This window comes from Vicia villosa, unplaced genomic scaffold, assembly GCF_029867415.1.
Source record: "Vicia villosa cultivar HV-30 ecotype Madison, WI unplaced genomic scaffold, Vvil1.0 ctg.000345F_1_1, whole genome shotgun sequence".
In the NCBI taxonomy this organism is placed as follows: domain Eukaryota; kingdom Viridiplantae; phylum Streptophyta; class Magnoliopsida; order Fabales; family Fabaceae; genus Vicia; species Vicia villosa.
This window is the reverse complement of record NW_026705154.1, coordinates 119,101-144,357: the sequence shown is the minus strand read 5'-3', so window position 1 is coordinate 144,357 and position 25,257 is coordinate 119,101. Positions and strand designations below refer to the sequence as shown.

Below are 25,257 nucleotides of genomic sequence, written 5' to 3'. Positions count from 1 at the left end.
CTTGTTGATTAAATTGTTCTTTAAATATGTTAAGATTCAATTTAATGCTTGTATTAAGGCAATTCGCAGTGACAATGCCAAAGAGTTGCAGTTAACTGAGTTCCTACAAGCAGAAGGAGTTCTACATCAATTATCTTGTCCTCATAGACCACAACAGAACTCTGTAGTGGAGAGGAAACATCAGCATCTACTCAATGTGGCAAGAGCTTTGCTGTTTCAATCAAAGGTTCCTATCCAGTTTTGGGGTGATTGTGTGACCACAAGTGCTTTCCTAATAAACAGGACACCTTCTCCTGGCTTAAGTAACAAGTCTCCCTATGAGCTATTACATGGTAAGCTACCTGACTATGGCTCTTTAAGAGTGTTTGGTTGTTTGTGCTTTGCGTCTACGATTCCTGCACATAGAAATAAATTTACTCCTCGTGCCTTACCGTGCATCCTCCTTGGATATCCACCAGGCACAAAAGGTTATAAGCTTTTAGTGCTTGAAACAAAAAAGATCATCATCATAAGAGATGTGATTTTCCATGAGTCTATATTCCCTTTACACACACTTCAAGATGATACTTTTTTGCCTAATCTATTTCCTGACACAGTTTTACCTAACACTGTACATGACCACTCCACTCAAATTGACCAAAATCCGTTGGTTCTTCATAATCTTCCTATCACACCACCTGCCAAACCTCAAGTTCATGAAGAACATCAACATGATAACAATGATTTACCTGTTGCAAACGTGCCTGTATCAGCTGCACAGACTCAAAACCATAGAAGATCCAATAGAAACCATCGACCTCCATCTTATTTACAAGACTACCAATGCCATGTTAAATACCCTATTCAAGCTCACTTGTCATATGACAAACTTACACCTTCGTACAAAGATTACATAAACCAGATATCCACAATATATGAACCCTCCTACTTTCATCAAGCTGTGTCAGACCCTAAATGGAGACATGCCATGGCAGAGGAAATAACTGCTTTGGAAGCTAACAACACTTGGTCGTTTGCATCTCTACCTCAAGGTAAAAGAGCTGTTGGGTGCAGGTGGATATATAAGGTAAAATACAGAGCTGATGGATCACTTGATAGGTATAAGGCACGCCTAGTAGCTCAGGGGTTCACACAACAACCTGGAGTGGATTTTCTTGACACTTTTTCTCCTGTAGCAAAGTTAACAACTGTTAGAATACTTCTGTTTATTGCAGCTCAAAAACAGTGGAAGTTTATTCAGTTGGACATTAACAACGCTTTCCTTAATGGAGATCTTGATGAGGAAGTGTACATGAAATTGCCTCAGGGTTATCCTATTTAGGGGGAGAACTTGGTTTGTAAACTTAACAAGTTATTATATGGCTTAAGGCAGGCTTCTCGACAATGCTACCAAAAGTTCAGTTCCACACTCATATCATTAGGTTTTGAACAGTCACCACCTGACTATTCATTGTTCTTTAGTGGAACTGGTTCTAATCTTGTCATTCTACTTGTATATGCAGATGACATTGTTCTTGCAGGTCCCAATATGCAGAGGTTAAAACAAGTTGAAGATATGCTGAAACAACATTTCAAGTTAAAGGTTTTGGGGGACTTGAATTATTTCCTGGGATTAGAGATTGCTAAGTCTAAAAGAGGTATACATCTTTGTCAAAGAAAGTATACAATGCAACTACTTCAAGATACTGGATACACGACATCTAAACCTGCAAATGTTCCGCTTGATGCCTCAATTTCCTTCAACAATACTGATGGTGAACTATTAGATGATATTTCTGGCTATAGAAGATTAATTGGGAAGCTCACGTATCTCACCATTTCGAGGCCAGACATCACATTTGCTGTAAATAGGTTGAGTCAGTTCATGCAACATCCCGCACAACTCACTTAGCAGTTGTACACCATGTATTGCAGTACTTGAAAGGCACACCAGGTAAAGGTCTTTTCTTTCCAGCCAAGTCATCCCTCAGACTTACTGCATTTGCAGATGCGGATTGGGGCAGCTGCAAGGTGTCGAGGAAACCCACCTCTGGTTTTTGCATATTCTTAGGAGAAGCTTTAATAGCGTGGAAATCTAAGAAGCAACCAATTGTGGCTCGCTCTTCAGCAGAAGCGGAGTATCGTTCCCTTGCCTCTCTCACTTCTGAATTACTGTGGATCAAGCACCTGTAAGAACATTTGAAGTTAATTTACAATCTGTTATGGTGTTTTGTGACAGCCAGTCTGCCATTCAATTAGCTTCGAATCCGTTAAGTCATGAACGCTTAAAACATGTTGACATCGATTGTCACTTTATACGACAGCATGTGCAATCTCAGTTCCTCAAACTTGTTCATGTCAAGTCTTCACAACAACTGGCAGATCCTCTTACCAAAGCTCTGTCAAGACCCTTGTATGAGTATCTAACTTCCAAGTGGGGAATGCTGGATATATACCTTCCCACTTGAGGGGGAGTATTAAGGGTAGTATAGTCTTTTAGTGCTAGTAGATAAGGTTCTCATGTAAATAAATAGAAGGCTGACATTTGTATTCTTTTTTGATGAGTTTTTGACGAAACAAACGAACAGAATACAATTACATTTCTGTTAGATTCAATCTTCTTCTTCTCCCTTTTTTTGATGTTACCATGGCTAAAAGCTCAATTCTCTTCATCATTGAGCTACACTTGATAATCTCACAATTTAGAGATAATGAGAATTTCATAGAGAAAATACGTATTAGCTTTTCATCAAAGTGAGCTCATCTATATTAGATCTTTAAGTCATTAGATACACCTTCATTTTTTCCTTCATCTTTGCGTAAAAGAATTACTAGTATGAGTAACTAATTTTAGTTGTTTGAGATTAAGTGTAGTTAGTTATGAATCTGTTGTAAAACTCTTGGTTTAGTAATTATATACAATCTTATTTTTTAGTATAACGATGTTATTATTCTCGTTCTTATTTTTTTTTGGCATAAAACTCCAAATATGATTCTTTTTATTTAGAAAAATCTATACATATATTTTCTACAATAATTTCATTTTTAAAAGTTATTAGTTCGGAATAAAATTAAATTTACAATCTTAATCTTAGTATGCTATATGATTGTTAATATTATGGCATTGATCATTAGTATGTTATATGATTGTTTTTTTTTTGATAATCATATGTTATACTATGGAATTGATTATCTCAGTGAGAAATCATAAGTTAATAGGTTTAATATATCTTGTGTTATTTGTCGGAAACAAAAAGATACACCAATTAATAGGTGAAGTTGTATTTAAAACTAGATGTTATACAATCGACATAGAGGGATAGGCCTATTAGAACAATTAAGGGTGTGTTTGGATTGGCGGTAGATAGAATTGATTCTGAGAGAATTGAGTTTAATAGAATTGATTTCAATAGAATTGAGTTTAGAAGAATTCATTTATGTTTGGATACAATGAGATATAGAAGTGATTGTTATCGATTAATGTTGTTTGGATAGTTTTAGCAAAATTGATTTTGAATTGTATAATTACCAAAATAGTAATAGATTCTAATACAAATAAAAAACAAAAGAAATAATTGGTGAAAATTAAAGAGGGTAAAGAAGGAAAATTTAAAAGAGTTATAATAAATAATATATAATAAATGTAGAATTGATTCTACTAAACTCAAAAGCTAGGAATTGTAGCTTCTAGTAGAATTGCTTTTGGAGGAAGAGAATTGATTTTGGAAAAGTATCCAAACAAGAAAAATAACCAGTTTTCAAGTTGAAGTGGGCTAGAAGTGCTTTTGGGGCTTGTAGAAGTCAATCCAAACATACACTAAGAAGCCCATGTGGCAGCAAGACTATATTATAAATTAAATCACTTTTATTATGTAGTTTCTTTTTATTTCTTTCTTTCAAGTGGGCTCAGCCTAGAGTTTTCTTTAGGCCCATGTTTTAGGTCTTGTATTTATAGAACTATTGTCTCTATATTTCAGAATGAAAAAAAATTAATACAAGCTTTAATTTTCTCTTCACTTTATATTGATTTTTTTGGTAAGAACCCTAGTTTATGGTAATAGCAAAACATTCTTTATCAATGGGTGCTTTCATCTTCCTCCTCAATGCCTCCCGAAATCACCAACCCCACATCTAAAGACATCGACGACACCCTTCAAGCAACCAACCACCGTATCGAAAACCTTATTTCTACCCATGAACAACTTGAAACCTCCATTGCAGCCAACAACCAGGTTGTTGCTTTACAACTTGGTCAAATCCATGACAACCACAACATTTTGGAAACAACCATGAATAACAACTTTGCTACACTCACAACTCTCATGACTCAGCAGTTTGCAGCGATGAATACAGCTGCTGCCATCCCTATATCTACCCCTACATCAACACCTACCAGATCTACACCTCTTTCCACAACTAGATCTGTAATGGGTACCACAACTTTACCCATAACTGCTTCATTTTCCCAACCACACTCTACTCTAGCATCTACTCAACTTTACACACCACCACCACCTCCACCAGTCCACCCTCCTTTACACGTCCCATTTCAACCATTCATTCTTCAAATTCTACTTTTCGGCCATTTTCTACAACTTATACAAACCCATTTCCACCAGATTACACACAACCACCACAAATCCTTACACAACCACCACCACATTCTTTTCCCTCTTTTCAACATCACACAACCCTCCCAATCCCTTCTTTTTTTCCCTTTTTTCCCATATACTAGTCCAACCTAACCACAACCACCTTACTCTCACCCACAACCGCACACCTCAATGCAAAACCACACTTTTCGCCATCCTAAGATTGAGCTGGAAATTTTTGATGGTACCGATGTGCTAGAATGGCTCTTTCAAGAAGAACATTTTTCGCATTCAATAACATTCCTATTGACAATCGTTTACCCATGGCAACTTTTTATATGAAGGGTGATGCCCTTGGATGGTATAAGTGGATATTTCAAAGTAATGAACTCACTACTTGAGATGCTTTTTCTAGAGCTGCAACATTACGATTTGGGCCTTCAACTTATGAGAATCACCAAGCCCAATTTTTTAAGCTCAGACAGCATGGATCTGTGACCGAATATCAAGCGAATTTTGAGAAATTGGGAAATAGGGTGATTGGATTGCCACCCGATGCTATTCTGAATTGTTTCATTGCTAGTTTAATTCCAGAAATACGTAATAAGTTAGCAGTGCAACGTCCTCATTCTATCACTCATGCAGTTGGGTTAGCAAAACTCATTGAAGCTAAGATCAGAGATTCCAAACCAAAGTTCAAGAGCTCTAATTTATATACAGCCGCTCACCCCATCTATAACAAACAGCCTCAAGCAAACCCCAACAGTGCTTAAAACACCCCTTCCCAAACAGTGTCACAACCAACGTCCAATACATCTCGTTTCCCCATTCGTAGAATCACCCCTGCCCAGCAGGCGGAACTACGAGCACAAGGTTTGTGTTTCAATTGCGACGAAAAAATACTCGGCAGAAGGCACTTAATTAAAACTAAAATTAATAGTAAAAAGGTAATTTCAGGAGTATATAACATTACAAATGTGGTATGTTAAGGGAAGCGGATTCTCTAACGTAAGCGCGCCAATGTTAGAGTGTCGTTCAATAATTTTGAACCATTTGATAAATCAGACCGTTTAGATAATGCCACATGTCACCGAGAGTTTAAAAGAAAACACTTGAGCAAAGTAGGGGTGTACAATCGTCGGTTTGGATCGGTATCGGGCCTAAAACTTAAATCCGACGTAAACCACAGTTTCATTTTAATGATCCAATTTCGTCCGAAAAATTCCAATTTTCGTCGGATTCGGTTAAATCGGTTAGGCGAGTAAGTCGGGTGGGTTTTATCGGTTTAATATTTATTTAAATAAACTCATTAAAATTATTATTTTTTAAATAAAATTTTATATATTCATTTTTTAATTGTAAAAAAATAAACAAACTTTTAGAATAATTAAAGAATAATTATTTTTTTATTAATTATTATTATTATTATGTGATAACATTTTTAATATTATTAGTCATTATCATACTTTAAACTACAAATTAAATAACATTCAAAATTTTATAGTACAGTTCTTATATTATTGTGATAATACAACATTATTGTTAAACTATAAAAATGATAATAACTTGACAATATTATGAATTTTATTTTTATAATATATTGGTCTTATAGTAATCAAAATTAATAAAATAAATTTTAATTAAAACTAAAATTAATAGTAAGAAGGTAATTTCAGAAGTATATAACATTAAAATGTGGCATGTTAAGGCTATGTAATCAAAACTTTTAATGAATGTCAGTGGCAAATTTTTCTATATGTTTCAGTTTTTTTTTTAATTAATTTTTATAATGTTATATGTTTTGTATAAAAAAGTTTTAGGAAGAAATTTTTCATAAAAATTTCAAATAAATTTTATTTGATTTGAATGATTTTTCTTAAAATATTATTTAGATATATTATTATTTTATTGAAACTTTTTTTGGATGTGAAGTTTTAAAAAAAATCACTTAATTTTAGAGTTATTTTAAATAATTTTTCATAAAAATCATTTTTAAAATATAACTTAAAAAAATGATTTTGATTATATTTGACCTTCAATAATATATGTTTATGTTATAGGATATCAAAATTAGTCTTTCAATTTATAAAAAATGAATTTTAAAAATTATAATATTTTGGTAAATATTTTATAAAATTCATTTTAAAAAGTATAAAGAAAAAAAATCTATTGTTTTAAAGTTAAAACAAACGGGTGCTAGCATGTCTTTGCTATGGTAAATGATGGCAAAAAAAATGTGTTTAATATTATCACAGAAAAAATACACCATCTTAGCAAATACAAGAAAGTGAAAAAAAGGCTGCCGATGCAAAGCAAAACTAAGAATGACTAAGCTAATTTTAATCGATCAATTTCTCAATAATTGAACAAAGATGGTGAATAATACATGAGGTGACAAATTGATATATGTCAGCTGGTTTATGTTAATATATTATTGAGATTTGTTGAGATACTATTTACATTGATATTATTAATATAATATTAAATATAATATAATTTAATAATATTAAATATAATTTAAGTTGTGTATACCCAAGTTCAATAAGGATTGTGTATCAATAGTCATACTTTGTATCATTAGGTGAGATTCCACTTATTCCCTTTAAAAATTTTGTTTTTAATTACCCCTGAAATTTGAAAATTCTATGTCTTTTGTCCCCTATGGGCACAAATTACGCCCTATCATTTTTTTTTTGATTTACCCCATGGTTTTTACACGTTTAGGGGGTACGCAAAAATTATAGGGGGTAATCCAATTTTTTTAAAGGGGATAAACCGAATATCGCCTATATGGCAGGGGGTATGTCGCGGGCGAAAAATCGTTTTTCTTTTTTCGGATGAGACACCTGATGCCTTCTTTGGGCTCGAGTGCTCAAAAAAATGATTTTTCTTTTGTACCGACCAAACTTTTTATTATTTCCGAAGGAGGAAAAGGAAAAAAGCTGCAATAACCTAAAAAGTGGGGGGAGAGATCTTTGGGTAAGAGGGTTGGTTATACGAAGGGAAGGTATTAGCACCCAACGTATCTATAGTACTCTATAGGTTTCTTTGCTTTGTTTTTCATTCCATGTTATTGAGAGGTTCTTGTGAAATAGGTGGGACCTAAGGTGTTTGTTTGATTATGCTCGCAAAGATCATCGCGATCCTCTGCATACATATCCCTTAGAGGGAATCAGAGCATCTGTAGCTCGGGGTCTACGGGTGCTAAGGTTTGAATGTTTTTTTTTGTTTTGTTTTGCTCGCCAAGGATCGACCTTGTGCCTACGTATTCTCAAAGGGATGTTGAGAAAGTCAGAGCAATCGTAGTTCCCACTTATGCTAGTGGAAGCAAAGGAAAATAGACAAATGTCGTCTAAATGCTAGATGTATCTAATCTATATCATCACATACATCTGTTTGATTTTTGTTTGAAAATCTTTTCATTATAAGCCCTGGGCTGTGCCACTTATGGCGCTTAGAATGATAAAGATGTTTTTGTTTAACCAGCCTTGTGGCAAAAGTTTCAATGAAGTCAGCCTTGTGACAAAAACTTTGATTAATCAGCCAGCCTTGTGGCAAAAGTTTCAATGAAGTCAGCCTTGTGACAAAAACTTTGATTAATCATCCAGTACGGTGGTAAAACAGTTTGATTGATTAGCCAGCCTTGTGGCAAAAAGTTTGATTGATTGATTGATTGTTTGTGATGATATAGAAGAGATACTCCTAGCATAGAGATGAAAAATGTCTAATCTCCTAGGGTATTTGTTTTGGATATTGGGGATGCTTATAAGAAGCCCGTGGGTCCTTGTACGAAGCCCAAGAGGAGGCTATCCGAGGGTCCTTGCATTGTAAGCCCAAGAGGAGGCTATGGGAGGGACAATCCAGGGTCCTTGCATTGTAAGCCCAAGAGGAGGCTATGGGAGGGTCACTCGTTTGTACAAAGCCCAAGGGGAGGCATGGTATAGTTGGTTTGAGCTCTTAGAGCGATTTCACCGGGAAACCATACTCTATGTCCTAACCTAAACTAGGGAGATTCTTTGCACGAAGTCCAATAGGAGGCTATGGGGAACCTAGTGTTGTACTAAGTTGAATAAGCATATAACACAATCACAAGTATGAACAAGTACGAACAAACATGAACAAGTACATGAACAAATATGAACAGTTATACATATATGACAAAGTGTGTGTATATAATGGAGTTTATGAAGGAAATATACCTGTAAGCATGATCCATTTGTATACACAGGGCTCGGGACTCACACTCGGGGAGAAGTCCACTTGAGTTTATTCAAAGCTATGTAAACAGGTATTTACAAAGGGGCTTGAGACTTATACCTACATGGAGGCCCATGATATTTTTGGGAAGATTTAAAGAAACCTTCATTTTTGTTTTTGTATTTCAAAGTTAAAAAACAAATTGATCGAGGTATGTACAAAAGTGTGTGTACAATGAAATACCTAATTTCATGTACAGGAATGGGTATGTACAAAAGGGGCTTGGGACTTATACCTACATGGAGGCCCGTGTTTTATTTTATAAAACATGGTTGATTGTTTTATTTACAGACGCGAGGTTTGAAAAACTGTTTGAAAGTTATTGTTTTTGAAAGAGGTTTTCTGTACAAAGGAAAACTGTATAAAAAAGGAAAAGGGACTTATACTCTCTAATATTCGAGAGGCCCCACATCGCTTTGAAAATCAATTGATCAATTAAAAAGATTTAATCAAATAGTTTCAAAAAGAAATGGTTTATCGTTTTTGAAAAGAATCGCGATCGCTTGTTCTAAAATGGTTTGAATTTTGAAAGAAGTTAATTAATCAAAATAAACAAAAAGGTTATCCTTAATTAACACTTAGATGATTAGGGTTTGCTCCAAAAATATTTACAAGTGATTAGATTTAAAAAATCAAGTGAAAAACAATATTTAAAAGTATTTAAAAAACTTAAAAACATGTCATTTTAAACTTAATTAAAAAAGTATTAAATGAATCTTTTTTTGTGATTTTTTTTAATATTATCAAAATATGTATATTAAATAAAGAGTGTAAAAAAAATGAAGTGAAAATAATGAATTTTGATTGGTTAAATTAATTGGTGAAGTTTGTTAAAAAATGAAAGAAAATAGGTTGCAAAAAATTGGTTTTGTCTCCCCTAGGGCTTGAACTCACGCCCTCTCTCTCATCAGCCAAAACATGGACCAACTGAGCCACGCTTGTGGCTTGTTAAACATACGCGTTTGATAAAATATATTTTAAATCAAGAATTTGAATTTCTCAAACCAAATCTGGCGCCAAGAACACAACCCTAACTGATTTTCAAAATTCTTCAAAACTGTGTTGTTTTGATCGATCCAAGGGTCTATCTCACTCGGTTTTGGACGAGGAACATGATGACGACCTTTAATTTCATTTATTTTTGTTCTAAGATGATTAATCCTCTGATGAACACGAAGAACCCTAATATGACAAATCTTTGTGAAATCGTGTATGATCATGATATGATGCAATTGATTGAGGGCTATTATTCAGTGATGGTGCAGAAACAAGATAGTAACTCAGTTTTGCGTTTATGATGCATGTATGATAGAGTTTGAAGTTCAAGAACACTTACCTCAAAAACGGCCAAACTGGAAATTGAAATCGTGCCTGGAGGTGTTACAGATGCTTTGTGATGATCTGGATAGCTTCAATGATGATTATGGAAGGTGTCTGGATGCTTGGAACCAATTGAATTCATCTGAGCATGGCCATGGTACCCGATCTGCAGATGCTTTAAGAGTGAATCGAATTTGAAGATGGAGGTATTTCAGATTGCTGGTGAGTGTTTGGATCATTCATATGAAGTATATGGATGGTGTTAGAAGTGTTGGTTTGGACAGATATAGCTTGGTATGGATTTTGGCATGATAAGGTTCAATATATGCAATTATGGAAGTGAGGTAGTGATTCTGAGATTTGAGGTGTTTTTGGGTGCATGAGTGATTCAAACACATCCCATATGATGTTTATGGTTTGCTAGAATCATCACTTTGGCCATAGCTTCAAGGATTTGGAGGTTGGGATTTCTACCTCACTTTGAAACATGAAACTTGCAATTCAAGAAAGAAAGAGAAAACCTATGCTTTGTGAGGTTTTGGTGTGATTTTGAATGAGGTAATGACCTCTATTTATAGGCCAAAGAGTCTGAACTCAGAGCTTTGCAACTTGCTTCAAGAAGTGATGATTTGGCTTAAGGGATAGAAAGGAATCTTTCACATTTAATGCAATGGTTAAAAGTAACTAAACCATGGTTATTTTGGCCAAGCTTCTTATCTCTTTCCTATCTGATCTTAAACCAGAAAATATCATTCAATCATTGCTTTGGTGTGTCATTACTTGCATTATTTGGCAAATTGGTTCATAACTTTGCAAAAATGGCTTGAAATTTCAAGTGAAATGGTCACTAATGTCAAAATTCAAAACCATAGCTACACTCCATATTTTTTCATGCTCTTGGACATTTTGGAAAGCTCATATTACATACTTCAAAACCCTAGTTGAAAGTTTCTTCAAGATCTTTAAGGAAGTGGGTGAAAAAGATCCATGAACTTTGAGAAAAATGAAGTTTCAAGTGAAATTTTCCAAAGATGCCAACTTTGAAGCTCCATATCTCTTAAATGGTTGATCTTATGGAAAAACATTATATGTATCAAAGTTGTTTATTGGATCAAAATCTACAACTTTCATGTTGGAAGTTTTTTTCAGTTTGTAGGTGAAATTTTGAGTTATTCCCTTCCAAAGTTTGGAAAAAACCATGAAAAACACTTAGAAATTTTTCTAAGTATGGAAAGTCAAACTTTTGACTTTTTGATTCTTGATTGATTTTCTTGATTTTTCTTGATCAAATGACTTCTCATATCATATATTGATGATTTAAAACTTCAAAAGTCATGTTTGACCAAAATTCCCCAAAAGTCAATGGTGATCTTGTACAGTTGACTTTTTCAGACGAATTGCGTTTCTGGAGATTTTAAATGAAACAGGCTATCCTCACCAAATGGATGGTATGAATAAATCACATTGAAGCATTAGAGGATATTGAGCCATGGTTTGAGTTGTGGCACCATGTCCTGATTAAAAAGTCAGTTGTTCAGTGCATTAGGTCAAAAACCCTAATTGTCGACCTGATGAAATTGATGACTGTGGATCTTGAATTGAGATGCAATTTCCATTGGATATTGTCATAGGGATTATTTGAGGATGATTGAAACCTTTGATTGACTTCCTGGGGATTTTTAGGGTTTCCCAAATGTGATCCCTGATTTTAGTCCCTGATAGTTCAAAACCCTAATTCTGATGATTTGAAATTTCACTGTTGATCAATCCTTGTGTAGGAGATGTCTTGAGTCAATGTATTAGGTCAAAATGATGTACTTGGGGTCTTGAGGTCATGTCCCAAGTCATTGGGTCACATCCTGAGCAAAAGTCAGGAGTATGCTATCTTCAGTCAAAACCCTAATCTGGTTGGTTCAGAGCCTTTGAGCTTGTTGAAATGAATCTCTGAGGACCAAATGTTGATTGTTGATGAAGATGATTCATTTGAGATGAAGGGAGAACAAAACCCTAATTGATTGTTACTTGTATTGATGAGTGATTTCTTGATTTAACCCTGCTGAGTCACAAGTAGCAAACACAAGCTATGCAATTTGTTAGAGATGCAAATGATGCATATGCAATGATATGAGGTGGTATCTTAGGTCAAAAATTGGGGTATGACAGATGCCCCTATTTAAGTTTCTTCAACCTGAGACATGAAGATTGAAAATCTTCGTTTTGATAGGGTGGAAGAGACTTAAATATCAGAAGACGCAAGTTTTGGACCTAAGATACCAAAATTGCGAATGATGCAAGAATGTCTTTACCGAGGGAATATCAAGAACTGACTCCGCTGGGGAAAAGAGATCGGGAAGGATGTCTCAATCCGTTTTAGGAAGAGAATCCGTTTTTTTCTTTTCGGGAAGGCAAGTGTATGCTTCACCGGGGAATGATAGCTTTGTAAGAAAAGCTTACCTGTCGACATTACCGACTATCAGCATGGGGATAGACTTGTTTAATAATGCGAAGGTGAAAGGTATGAAACTGTGTTACCGACTATCAGCATTGTGATAGACTTGACAAGGTAAAAGAGTTTCAAAGGTTTGGTTAATATTACCGACTATCAGCCTTGTGATAGACATGTTGAATAATATAACCAGAACAAAAGGTTACCGACTACCAGCCTCGTGATAGTGGTTTTGAAGACATGATCAATTATCAGCCGAGTGATAAAATGATCCTGGAGACTTTGCTAGGGAAATTACTGGATATTCAGCCTTGTGAACAGTAATGAGGCCCTGATTGTCAAATGGTCTTCATGATTGATTTACTTGAGAGGAAAAGCTTTTGAAAGAGACATAAGCTGCTCAGATGATGAGGCTATTGCTTATTGTCTGTTTTTCACAACTCTGTTTGAGGAATCGGAGTTTGAATCTCTGGTAAAGACAAGGTTCTAACCAAGAATGAATTGGAAAGAAACAGTCAAACAAGACTTTGTACCCATGAGAAATGAACTCAACTGGGGATTTTCTCCTTTGTTTTGAGAGGAGAAACTAAAGCAACCTTCTTCCACGAGGAATGATCTCAGTGGGGAACTGGAGAAAGAAAGGATGTTATTTCTGCTTATGGGTGACAATCTATTTGGAGAGATGACACGCCCATACTTGCTTTTTTTCTTTCTTTTTTTTCCTTTTTGGGGTAGATATATCCTGAACAAATAATTTCGAAGAAAACACTGAAAAATGCAAGAATGCATAAATGATGCAAATATGTATGAATGATGAATGTCATGAATGTAGCATGCATGCTAATAATACTGACAGACAAAGAAGTATATACTGGAGAAGGACCGACGTCGCAATATAACCAGATACTTGGCAAATGCTCTTCAACATGGTGTAGATAACACGGGTGATGAATGGTATTGTATGCTTTCAACTTCTCTGGGGAAGACAAGCATCTTTTCTTGTTGAGATGGAAGAACTTCTTCACTGGAGATGGAAAATCTTCGTTACTGGGGATAAAAGACCTTCTTCACTGGGGATAGAAGAGCTTCTTCACTGGGGATAGAAGAGCTTCTTCACTGGGGATAGAAGAGCTTCTTGTCATAATCTTTGATTCGTCCTATGGAGATAGTTGTTGATGTTCCTTCTGTTGTTCACAACTCAAAGGAGAGTTTCGCTTTTATTTTGAAAAAGTGAAGGTAAATTAATTTAAAACTTTTTTTCTTTTTTGTTTCAAAAGTGAATAACACAATTAAAGCGTCATTTTGCAAGCTGAAAGAAATTAAAGATTGCAAACAAAGGGGCACAAGGCTCAAATTTATTTAATAGGATGGAAATCAGCTAAAGGCGTGATTCCATGGAGTATTTACAAAAGTTGGAAATGGTAATTATGCGGAAAAGGCTACATTGAAAGCAATAACCACTATTCCCTAACAACTTTGAGTTCCAACTGTGCTTGTCGCTTCAGATTGGCGATGATTTGATCGAAGATCCTTTGATGAAGTACAGACTCTTCAGGTGACGAAGTATGGACTGATGCAGTTACTTTGTCATTACTCCCTAATTTTTGCCTAGATTGCCCTTTCGGGTTTTCAATCTACCAGGATGAATTTTTTCTGTTTATTGTCTCTAATTTTTGCCTGGACCGCCCTTTCGGGTTTTCAGTCCACCGAGACGCTCATTTTTGCCTAAGTCGCCCTTTGCGGGTTTTCGACTTACCGAGCTGTTCTTTTGTATTTTTTAGACAAAGTATTTCTTGACTGCATCAGCATTCACAGGATGTGGGAGTTCATCACCATCCATGGTTGCGAGAGTCATGGCGCCGCCAGAAAATGTTCTTTTGACAACATACGGGCCTTCGTAATTAGGAGACCATTTGCCCCTAGAATCTGGTTGAAAAGACAAGATCTTTTTAAGCACGAGGTCGCCTTCTTGAAATTCACGAGGTCGAACCTTTTTGTTGAAGGCTTGTTTCATCCTTTCTTGGTATATCTGTCCATGGCATAGAGCAGTCATACGTTTTTCTTCGATTAAGTTCAACTGATCGTATCTGCTTTGACACCATTCAGCCTCTGATAACTTAGTCTCCATGAGGACTCTCATTGATGGGATTTCAACTTCTACGGGGAGCACAGCTTCCATGCCGTATACTAGAGAAAAGGGAGTTGCCCCTGTTGAAGTACGCACTGAAGTACGGTACCCATGTAAAGCAAATGGCAGCATTTCATGCCAGTCTTTGTAAGTGACGACCATTTTCTGGACGATCTTCTTTATGTTCTTGTTGGCGGCTTCGACGGCGCCGTTCATTTTTGGTCTATAAGGAGAAGAATTATGATGCTCAATCTTGAATTCCTCACACAATTCTTTCATCATTTTGTTGTTCAAGTTTGAACCATTGTCAGTAATGATCTTGCTGGGAATACCATATCGGCAAATGAGGTTATTCTTGATGAACCTCACAACCACTTGTCTTGTAACATTGGTATAAGATGCTGCTTCGACCCATTTGGTGAAGTAATCAATTGCTACTAATATGAAACGATGAATGTTGAAGCTTTCGGTTCGATCATTCCGATCATGTCGATACCCCACATGGAAAAAGGCCATGGAGATGAGAGAACGTTGAGTAGAGTCGGTGGCACATGGATCTTATCTGCGTAGATCTGGCACTTGTGACATCTCTTCACGTGTTTATAACAGTCAGATTCCATTGTCAACCAATAGTATCCTGCTCTTAACATTTTCTTGGACATTGCATGCCCATTTGAATGAGTTCCAAAGGACCCTTCATGCACTTCATGCATTAACATGTCTGCTTCGTGTCTATCCACGCATCTGAGCAAAACCATGTCGAAATTTCTTTTGTATAGCACATCTCCGTTTAGGAAGAAACTGCCAGAAAGCCTCCTTAGAGTTTTCTTATCTTTGTTTGATGCCCCAAGCGGGTACTCTTGAGTTTGAAGGAAGCGTTTGATGTCGTGAAACCACGGTTTATCATCGATGACTGCTTCAGTTGCAAACACATAAGCGGGCCTTTCAAGGCGCGTGATTCTGACTGTAGGCATATCATTCCAATGATTGACTTTGAACATGGAAGATAGAGTAGCCAAGGCGTCTGCCATTCGATTCTGATCTCGAGGTATATGATGCAATTCAACCTTGTTGAAGAAAGTCAACAGACGTCTTGCATAATCTCTGTAAGGAATCAAGCCAGGGTGGTAAGTTTCCCACTTGTCTTTGATTTGGTTGATCACGAGGGCTGAATCTCCATATATGTCGAGGATCTTGATCCTTAAGTCAATGGCTTCTTCGAGACCCATGATACAAGCTTCATATTCTGCGATGTTGTTGGTGCAATCAAATAGCAGTCTGGCGGAGAACGGGATATGAGTACCCTTGGGAGTGATGATGATTGCCCCAATTCCATTGCCAAAAGCGTTTACTGCTCCATCGAAAATTAGGCCCCATCTTGATCCAGGCTCAGGACCTTCTTCTGGTAACGGTTCGTCACAATCTTTCATTTTCAAGTACAAGACATCTTCATCAGGAAAGTCAAACTTGAGAGATTGATATTCATTAATTGGTTGATGCGCCAAATGATCGGCGAGAATGCTTCCTTTGACTGCTTTTTGAGCACGGTATTCAATGTCATATTCGGATAACAGCATTTGCCATCGGGCAATCCTTCCTGTTAATGCAGGCTTTTCAAAGACATACTTGATTGGATCCATTTTGGAGATTAACCAAGTAGTATTGTTGATCATGTACTGGCGGAGACGTTTTGAAGCCCAAGCCAAAGCACAACACGTTTTTTCGAGCATGGAGTAACGAGACTCACAGTCTGTGAATTTCTTACTCAAGTAATAGATGGCATGCTCCTTCTTACCGGTTTCATCTTGCTGTCCAAGCATACAACCCATGGATTCTTCCAACACGGTAAGGTACATGATTAATGGTCTTCCTTCAACTGGAGGAATCAATATTGGTGGTTCTAACAGGTACTCTTTGATACTGTCAAACGCTTTCTGGCAATCTTTAGTCCATACAACCCCTTGATCTTTGCGGAGAAGCTTGAAAATTGGTCCACATGTAGCAGTCATTTGAGAGATAAATCTGGAGATATAGTTCAATCGTCCGAGAAATCCTCTTACTTGCTTTTCAGTTTTTGGTGCAGGCATCTCTTGAATAGCTCTGACTTTGTCGGGATCTACTTCAATTCCTCTTTGGCTGACAATGAAACCCAAGAGTTTTCCAGATCTAACCCCAAAAGTACATTTGTTGGGATTCAAGCGAAGCTGATATTTCCTTAGTCGTTGAAACAACTTCAAAAGGTATTCAATATGTTCTTCTTCTGTGCTGGACTTGGCTATCATGTCGTCCACATAAACTTCAATTTCTTTATGCATCATGTCATGAAAGAGAGTAGTCATTGCCCTTTGGTAAGTTGCGCCTGCATTCTTTAATCCAAACGGCATCACTTTGTAGCAAAAGGTACCCCATGGGGTGATGAAAGATGTCTTCTCCATGTCTTCAGGAGCCATCTTGATCTGATTATAACCGGAGAAACCGTCCAAGAAGGAAAAGACGTTGAACTTAGCGGTGTTATCAACCAGCATGTCGATATGTGGTAATGGAAAGTCATCTTTTGGACTGGCCTTGTTCAAGTCACGGTAGTCAACACACATTCTAACTTTACCATCTTTCTTCGGGACTGGCACTATGTTAGCCAACCATTGAGGATACTCAGAGGTGACAAGAAAACCTGCGTCGAGTTGCTTTTGAACTTCCACTTTGATCTTGTTAGCCATATCAGGGTGAGTCCTTCGCAATTTCTGCTTAACCGGCGGACATTCTGGCTTCAATGGCAAGTAATGTTGAACAATATTGGTATCCAACCCAGGCATGTCTTGGTAGGACCAGGCAAACACGTCAACATATTCTTTGAGAAGGTCTGTCAACTTACTCTTGATATCAGCATCAAGCAACGATCCAATAGTCACTTCTTTTTCGTCTTCTTCAGAACCCAAGTTGATCTTTTCCAGAGGCTCTTTGTGAGGCAGAATGGCTCTTTCCTCGTGCTTAAGTAATCGAGAGATCTCGTCTGGGATCTCCTCTTCTTCCTCTTCTTCGGCTTTGAACACAGGAAACTCAAAGTTGGGAGAGGGCATAGGGTTATTGCATTCAATGGGTTTATCAATAGTAAATCTGCACATGTGATTTATATTTATTTCAGAAAATTTTATGAATGCAAGAGTGTATGCAGATTTTTTTTGAAAAAGTTTTTTTTTTTTTTTATTTTGGTTTTTTAGGATTACCATTTCCAAAAAAAGCAAAAAATAAAACATATAATGTAAGGAATTCAAAATGACACTTTATTTATGATTCATTTTTGAAACAAAGCCCTAAACACAAACTCATTTGCCTTGGGCAGGACAAAGAGGGAAACTTTTAAAACAAAGCCCTATACACAAAGTTATTTGGGCGAAACATTTAAAAGCAAAGCCCTATAAAACATCTCTCTGCTTTGGGCAAGGCAGGAGGTCAAAATAACAGCGAGGTGATTACTTTGAGCGGCGAACAACATTCGGAACGTCGACAGCTTTCCAGTAGCAACGAACTCCTCTGTGTATTATGTATTCAGGAAAATTCTCCTCAGAGTTATCTCCAGCATTGACATTGACCGCTGGTCGAGCAGGATTTGAAGGTCCTGGTTTGTCAACCTTGTTCTTTGTAGAGTTGAAACGGTCTTCTTCTACTTCTTGAAGAGCATAAGATGAGTCACAATCTTCAGAATTTTCAGGATGTATTTCCCAGTCTTCAGGATGAAGAGACTCATTGTCAGCGACACTTTCTGAGTCAACTGCGGGACCATCTTCCCCTTCATCTTCAAAAATGGCATTTATGTGATAATAACCATCTTCAGGCTTGTTAATCTTGGCAGATGCATTGAATCCGAAATCTCCAGTAATTTCAGGCTGCTGAGAAAATTGACAGGGCTGATAAGCCTCTTCTGGTTGACTATTATATTCAAAGGAATCTCCCCATCCAGTTGGTTGGATATCTTCAATCGCAATCTTTGAACTTTCAGGTGCAGTATATTTCACCATATAATCAAATTTTCCACTTGGTTGTCCCAAGGTGTCCCAGATTTCTGCAGGAACAGGCTCAGTTTCTTTGCCTTTGGATTTCTCTGAAGGAGGATGTGATTCTTCCTGAGATATGTATCCCGAGTCATTGAGATAACATTTCCATTCTTCTTCATCATCGGAGAGACCTTCTTCGATGCATTCTTCGATAAGGACATTAACCTCTTGAAGAACTGGGTTAAGGAATCCTCCACTAATGAATGTTTCTTTGATCGGACGAAGGGTTCCATCCTTCTTGGTGCAGTTTGAGAAAGTTGGTGAACATCCGATACCTGCTCTAGTTTCATTCTTGGTAGGGATCACAACTTGCCCCCAGCCAGTGGTAGTTCCATCTTTCACTACTTTTACCGCCTCTTTGTAAGAAGAGATCGATGCTTTCTTCATGGAAGATTCGTCTTCTAAAGAGAGACCTTGGAACTGCGTTCCTTCCTCATTATCGGCACTTATGAAAGAGAAATTGGACAAATGGCTCACCATCAAGGCTTGTTCTCCACTTATCGTTACCAATTTTCCATTTGTTACAAATTTTAACTTTTGATGGAGCGTAGAAGTTACTGCCCCTGCTTCATGGATCCATGGTCGTCCTAACAGGCAGCTATAAGCAGCTTGAATGTCCATGACCTGGAAGGTGATTTGAAATGTATGTGGACCAATTGTCATGGGAAGGTTGACTTCTCCGATAACCGATTTTCGCGATCCATCAAATGCTTTGACTACTACACCACTGAACTTCATAGGCATTCCTTGGTAAGACAAGCGAGCAAGAGTCGTCTTTGGCATAACATTCAAGGAAGATCCAGTGTCTACCAACACATTGGACAAAGAGTCGGACTGACAGTTCATAGAAATGTGCAAAGCAAGATTGTGATTTTTACCCTCCTCGGGGAGTTCTTCATCACAGAAGCTTAAATTGTTACAAGCTGTTATGTTGGCTATTATCCCATCAAAATGGTCAACAGTCACATCATGATCTACAAAAGCTTGATCCAAGACCTTCATCAGGGCTTCCCTGTGGGCTTCTGAGTTTAAAAGCAATGAAAGTATTGAGATCTTCGAAGGAGTCTGCATAAGCTGATCCACAATCTTGTATTCACTTCTTTTGATAAGTTTCAAAATTTCATCAAAGTCAGGATTGACATTGGTTCCACTGGACTGACCAACATCAGTGTTTGTATTACTGATAGGAGTTTCCACAGGATTCCCCACTGGTGTATTCACAGGATTTTGTCCGGATGCAGGAGCAACAGGCTGTTTCGGAGGTAGTGGAGTATACACACGTCCACTTCTTGTTACTCGACTTACATCAGCGATGTTCACAACAGATGAAAGAGTAGGTAAAGGAACTTCTTGTCCATTCTTTATCATTGTAGCATTGTATTTGTATGGAACTGCCTTGTCAGAGTCATAGGGAACAGATCCAGGTAGACAAATGATCAAAGGAGCAACAGGAACCTTCGGCTTGCTGTAAGTAACTTCCATGCGCTCAGGCATGTTGAAATGAGGAACGATGACGTTAACTGTAGGCATTTCCGAGTTGATATCTGAGACTAAAAGCTCATGCGGATAACATCCTATCATGTTAACTTCATTTTCATCCCTATTTCTGTAGATCTGAATAGTACCATTATCCAACAGTACTTGGAGATCTCTTCTCACAATCGAACATCCGTGAGGATCTACACAACATATGCTACAGGAACCATAGTGATGCTGGCGAAAACTCGTCCCTCGACAGAGAGTGGCGTGCATTTGTACCAAATCGGCTCTTGAGAAATTGATATTATAGACTCGGTGTCATACCCTAATTTTTGACCCCCCTGAGATGTCACATCATTGACGTCAAATTCAAAAATATTTCTTGATCGGTTTGGAAGCCATGATCAAGATTTCATTCATTCACTCATTCTTTGCAAAATAATTCATGTTCATGGAGGTTTTCATTTTAAATGTGCCATTGCCAATTGGTGAGATTTAAGAAAGTTGTTTGAGATTTATTTCATGGGTTTTGGCTCATGGTTTGCTCATGGCGAAGATTTGATTCATATTGGATTATTTGGTCATTCATGGAAATTTCATCAAAATTGCAAGAAATATTTTTAGTCCATTTTGAAAGATTGTTTCAAATATGGTTCAAAGACCATGAATTCAAGAATTTTAGTCCAATATCATTTCAAAATTCATGGTACAAGAACACTTCTTCAAGACTTGAAATTCAAGTTTCTCACTATCTCAAAGGTATTCTACCATTCCTATTCAAGAATTATCATGGATCATTCAAATTTGCAAAATTCAAAGTTCACTCAAGAATATTCAAACTTCATGTTTGAATAACAATTTCATTCAAAGAATTCTAAAAGGAAATTCAAGCATTTTTACAAATGGAGTTATTTACATGAAAAAGTTCCAATTTCCAAATGAATTACAAGGTGGACTTCATTCAAAATTCAAGATATTACAACATTCAAAGTTCCATTGATTCTCAAGAATACAATGTCCAAATTCATACAATTCTAAGGTGGAATGAATTGGAATTACAACAAGCGAAAATTCAATGCTTTCTTGAATTCTTCAATCTTCAAGTTTCCATTCTTCATCCAAGTCTCCTTCTTCATGTTTTCTTCAAGAGTCCTCATGTGACATGAAAAAAAAAGAAACATAAAAGAGGTAGAATTAGCAAAAGTCCAACAAAATAATTCAAGAAGGGCCCAAAAGCCCAAATCAAGTCAAAGATGTCAAAAAGTCAAAAAGTCAAAGAAATATATATATATATATTATGTCATAACTACCACATGGAAGTTACAATGTATGACATAAAACAAAGCTTGTCGTGGAACTTTCACTACAAGAGTTGTGAAGAGAATCTTTCCATCCCATGTGCATGTTCCTCCCATGTGCACAAATTTGTGGAGCTTTGCCATTAAGCAAACTTAGCATGAAAGAAACTTTGCAATGATTATTTTGGAAAGAATATTCTTTGCAATGATGAAAACTTAGTAAATAAGTGAGCTTAAGGGCTAAGCTTTGGTTCCAAAATGACCAAAATTGTCCTTCATTTGTTCCTCTATAAATAGAGGAGAGGCAGAAAAAAGGGGAAGGCAGCAGAAGAAAAAAAAAAGAGAGTTCACAGAAACATTCTGTAACTTCTAAGTTACAGAGTACAAAAAAAGAAGGAGAAGAGAAGAATTTCTTCACACCTTGCTTACTAGCAGCTTCAACAATGGCTCTAACCTTTGAGCCTCCATAGACGAATCTTCGACATCTTCGCCGCAGGTAAGTCTCCTTCCTTCACTCTCAGTATTTCCATTAATCAGTGTTGTACCTGCAGCAACAACAACAGTTGCGACAACAACAAGCCAAGGTTCAGAAACACAAGGAAATTGCTCAGCAACATCAACCAATTCAAAGCAACAGCAACAACGTGTTCAAAAATTCAGAATAACATCAACAACAACAAGTTCGGTTTCCAAAAGCAGAACAAGACACATACCTCAACACCAACCGGCGAAAACCTCATCGCCGTAGGTAAGTCCGACTACACTCTCACCCCTTTAAATTGCTGTCAGTTGTTGTTGATAGATTTTTTGTTGTTCTTGTGTACTATCTGAAAACCGAAAACACATAGAACATAAACAATTTTGCTATGTCATAAAAAACAAAACTATTCTGTGAAAACGAAATTGAGAGAAGAAAAAACCTTGAGTTTGTCTTCAAACACATAAACCGAAAGTTGTTGTTTGAAAGAACATAACCGAGTGAGAGAAAGACGGTATTGTTCTGCAGAAAAGAAAAAATAGAAATGAGAAAGATGAGCTATTTCGTTTCTCTTTCACACAAAAACGTGAAGAAACCCGAGTCAAAGAAGTGGAGAAAATACCTATGTTCATCCTTGTTTCTCCTCTCATGGCCGTCGTGAGAAATAAAGGGAGAGGTTCTCGCTGTTGTTGTGTTCGCAGAAATAGAGAGATGAGCATCGAGAGAGGTAGCCTCCTTGTTGTTCATCGGAAAAAGAGAGAGAGAGCCGTCATCGTTACTGTTCACTGTGAGAAGAGGAAGTTTGAGAACCTATTTTTGTTTGTTGTTTGCAAGCAAGAGAGAACAGAGATCGAAAGCGATTCAAAGCAAGGCAGAGAGGAAATTTTGCTCTGTTCCTTCATTGTTGTTTTCTCGTGAACGAGAAAGTGAGAAAGAGGCGCGGTCCCTCTTGTGTTAGTTTAGGGTTTTCTCAAAACCCAGCTTACATTAAGAGAATGGGCGGATCCGGGTTCTATCTGACCCGACCCGATCCGGTCCATTATTTTGCACTCAGCTTAAGTCATTTGGGCCCTGCACCTCCATATGTGTTTCCAGCACCCTCAGGCCCAATTATTAATTTATTTTTAAAACTATTCCTTTTAGTTTTTCTTTTTGAGAAAATTGTTTTCATAAAAAAGATTTAGTATTTTATTTTAATATAGGTTTTAGTTTTATTTTTTAACCCTTATTAAAATACCAAAAAATATATTAGATACATATTTTTATTTATGTTTTCTAATTATTTTCTTCTTTCATAAAAACTACAAAAAGACATATTTTCTTAGATTAATTTCTTTTTTTAAGTTTAATATTTTCATATAATTTTGTGTAGTTAATCATGTAAATTTTATTTGATTACTGTTGCACATTACTGGAATTTTCTCACTTTATCCGAAACTTCGAGATTATTTCTCTGTTGTTCTCTGGATTTGTCTGTTTGTTTGGTCTTCCATTTGCTGTAGAAGTCCATAAACAATTGCTGGAAAATCATTGAATGCTGTAAGCTGTTGAGCTTATCCGAGGTTCTTTTCTGCTGGTGTGGATGCTCAATAACTGTTGAGATCCCAATTTATTCCAAGCATATCATTTGAAGATCAAGGTAACACCTCAAACTCAGAAATTCAATTTCTCATTCTTCGAGGTAAGCCTAAAACTCATAAAACTGTTTTCACAACAGTAATCAATCAACTGTTTTCATAAACAGTAAATCATTAGTGGGCCTCTAATAGAGTGTAAGTCCCCAAAACCTTCTCTTCTTAGCTTGTTTTCAAAACTGTATTTTCAAAATCTTCTTTCTGTTTTCAAAACATTCTTCTGGTATTTGAAGGGCATTATTCCCGGTGAAACTCTTCAGATACCTATGTGACCTTTGTCCATCTTCACTTCTTCTGTTTTCAAAAAACCATTAACTGTTTATCATATATATATTCAACTGTCATCAACAAAACAACAAAAATTACTGTTGAGGCTCTGTACATACTTCTTCAAAGGCCTCCACTCCATCCAGGTTAGGCTTTACAAGCTTTCAATTTACAGTCTTTATTTAAATTACTGTCAAATATAAATTGTGCATATATTAGTTTAGAACTACGTTTGAGTATAAACCTTAGGACAGTTAAACTATATATATATTATAGGAATATGGCCTAGGATTGAGAATGTCTTCCCGGTGAAGGCTCTTTCCTAATTAGAGATCTGTAGTTCAAACCCCCAAGATGAATTATTCCCGGTGAAACATCTTGGCAAAAACCTTAGAATCCAAATAAATAGGACACATCCACCCAAAGAGGAATTATTCCCGGTGAAACCTCTTACCCATTTGCTTAGAGCCAAAATAAGTTCAAAACTACATAGCTTTCTCTTGTGCTATAACAAGGACCCTCGATTAGCCTCCTCTTGGGCTTTGTACAAGGACCCACAGGCTTCTTAAAAGCATTTCCAGCTTCCTCTTGAGCTTCTATACAAGGACCCATCAGGTTTCTTATAAACATAGGAACAGGTCTTTAGTCACCTTTTAACATACCCTGGTGAGTTTCTTCCAATTTAAACCAGACTTTAAACAAGCTAAGTTTGTCTCAATTTTGCATTGAGTACACCTTTTGGAATGAGAGACATGGACAGTCTCTGTCACCCTTATCTTCATCAATCTTCCTTAGCAGAGTCTAGAATCCATGCTTTGGGGCATCCTCAGCATTGAGTCAGCCTTCATCTTGGGCTTTAAACAAGAAGTCTCCATTAGATAATCTTTCTGCCATTCATTTCCAACAAAACCCCTGGAAAGGGTTAGCCTCCAAAGTCAATTAAAATCAACCTCCATTTCAATAAATCCCTGGAAAGGGTTAGCTTCCACACATTCTTTCATTTTTAATACAAAACCCCTGGAAAGGGTTAGCCTCCAAAGTCAATTAATAAAAATGTCAAAAAATAAAGATTCATTTCTCTTAGGAGATAATTTCCCCAAAAGAGTCAAAACCCCTGGAAAGGGTCAGCCTCCAAAAAAAAACATGATAAAGTCAGTCTTTTAACAGACAAATTCACCAGCTGAGTCAAAATCCCTGGAAAGGGTTAGCTTCCAAAGAAAAAACAGTCTTTCAATAAATAAAATCTCCTCAGTAGAGTCAAAACCAACAAAAACAGTTAGCCTCAACCTTGGGCTTCATACAAGGCACCCAAACAATAAAACTCCCC

The 25,257-nt window shown here is 36.7% G+C and overlaps 1 long non-coding RNA gene across 1 annotated transcript; it reads right to left on the bottom strand.

Annotated features, from left to right (window-relative positions):
• Positions 1–22,273: 22,273 nt before the first annotated feature.
• On the bottom strand, positions 22,274–22,968 carry LOC131627002 (uncharacterized). The gene is made up of 3 exons (XR_009291378.1): positions 22,652–22,968; positions 22,472–22,551; positions 22,274–22,378 (listed from the first exon to the last, which is right to left on the bottom strand). It is a non-coding gene; the product is annotated as an uncharacterized LOC131627002 (long non-coding RNA).
• Positions 22,969–25,257: the final 2,289 nt, after the last annotated feature.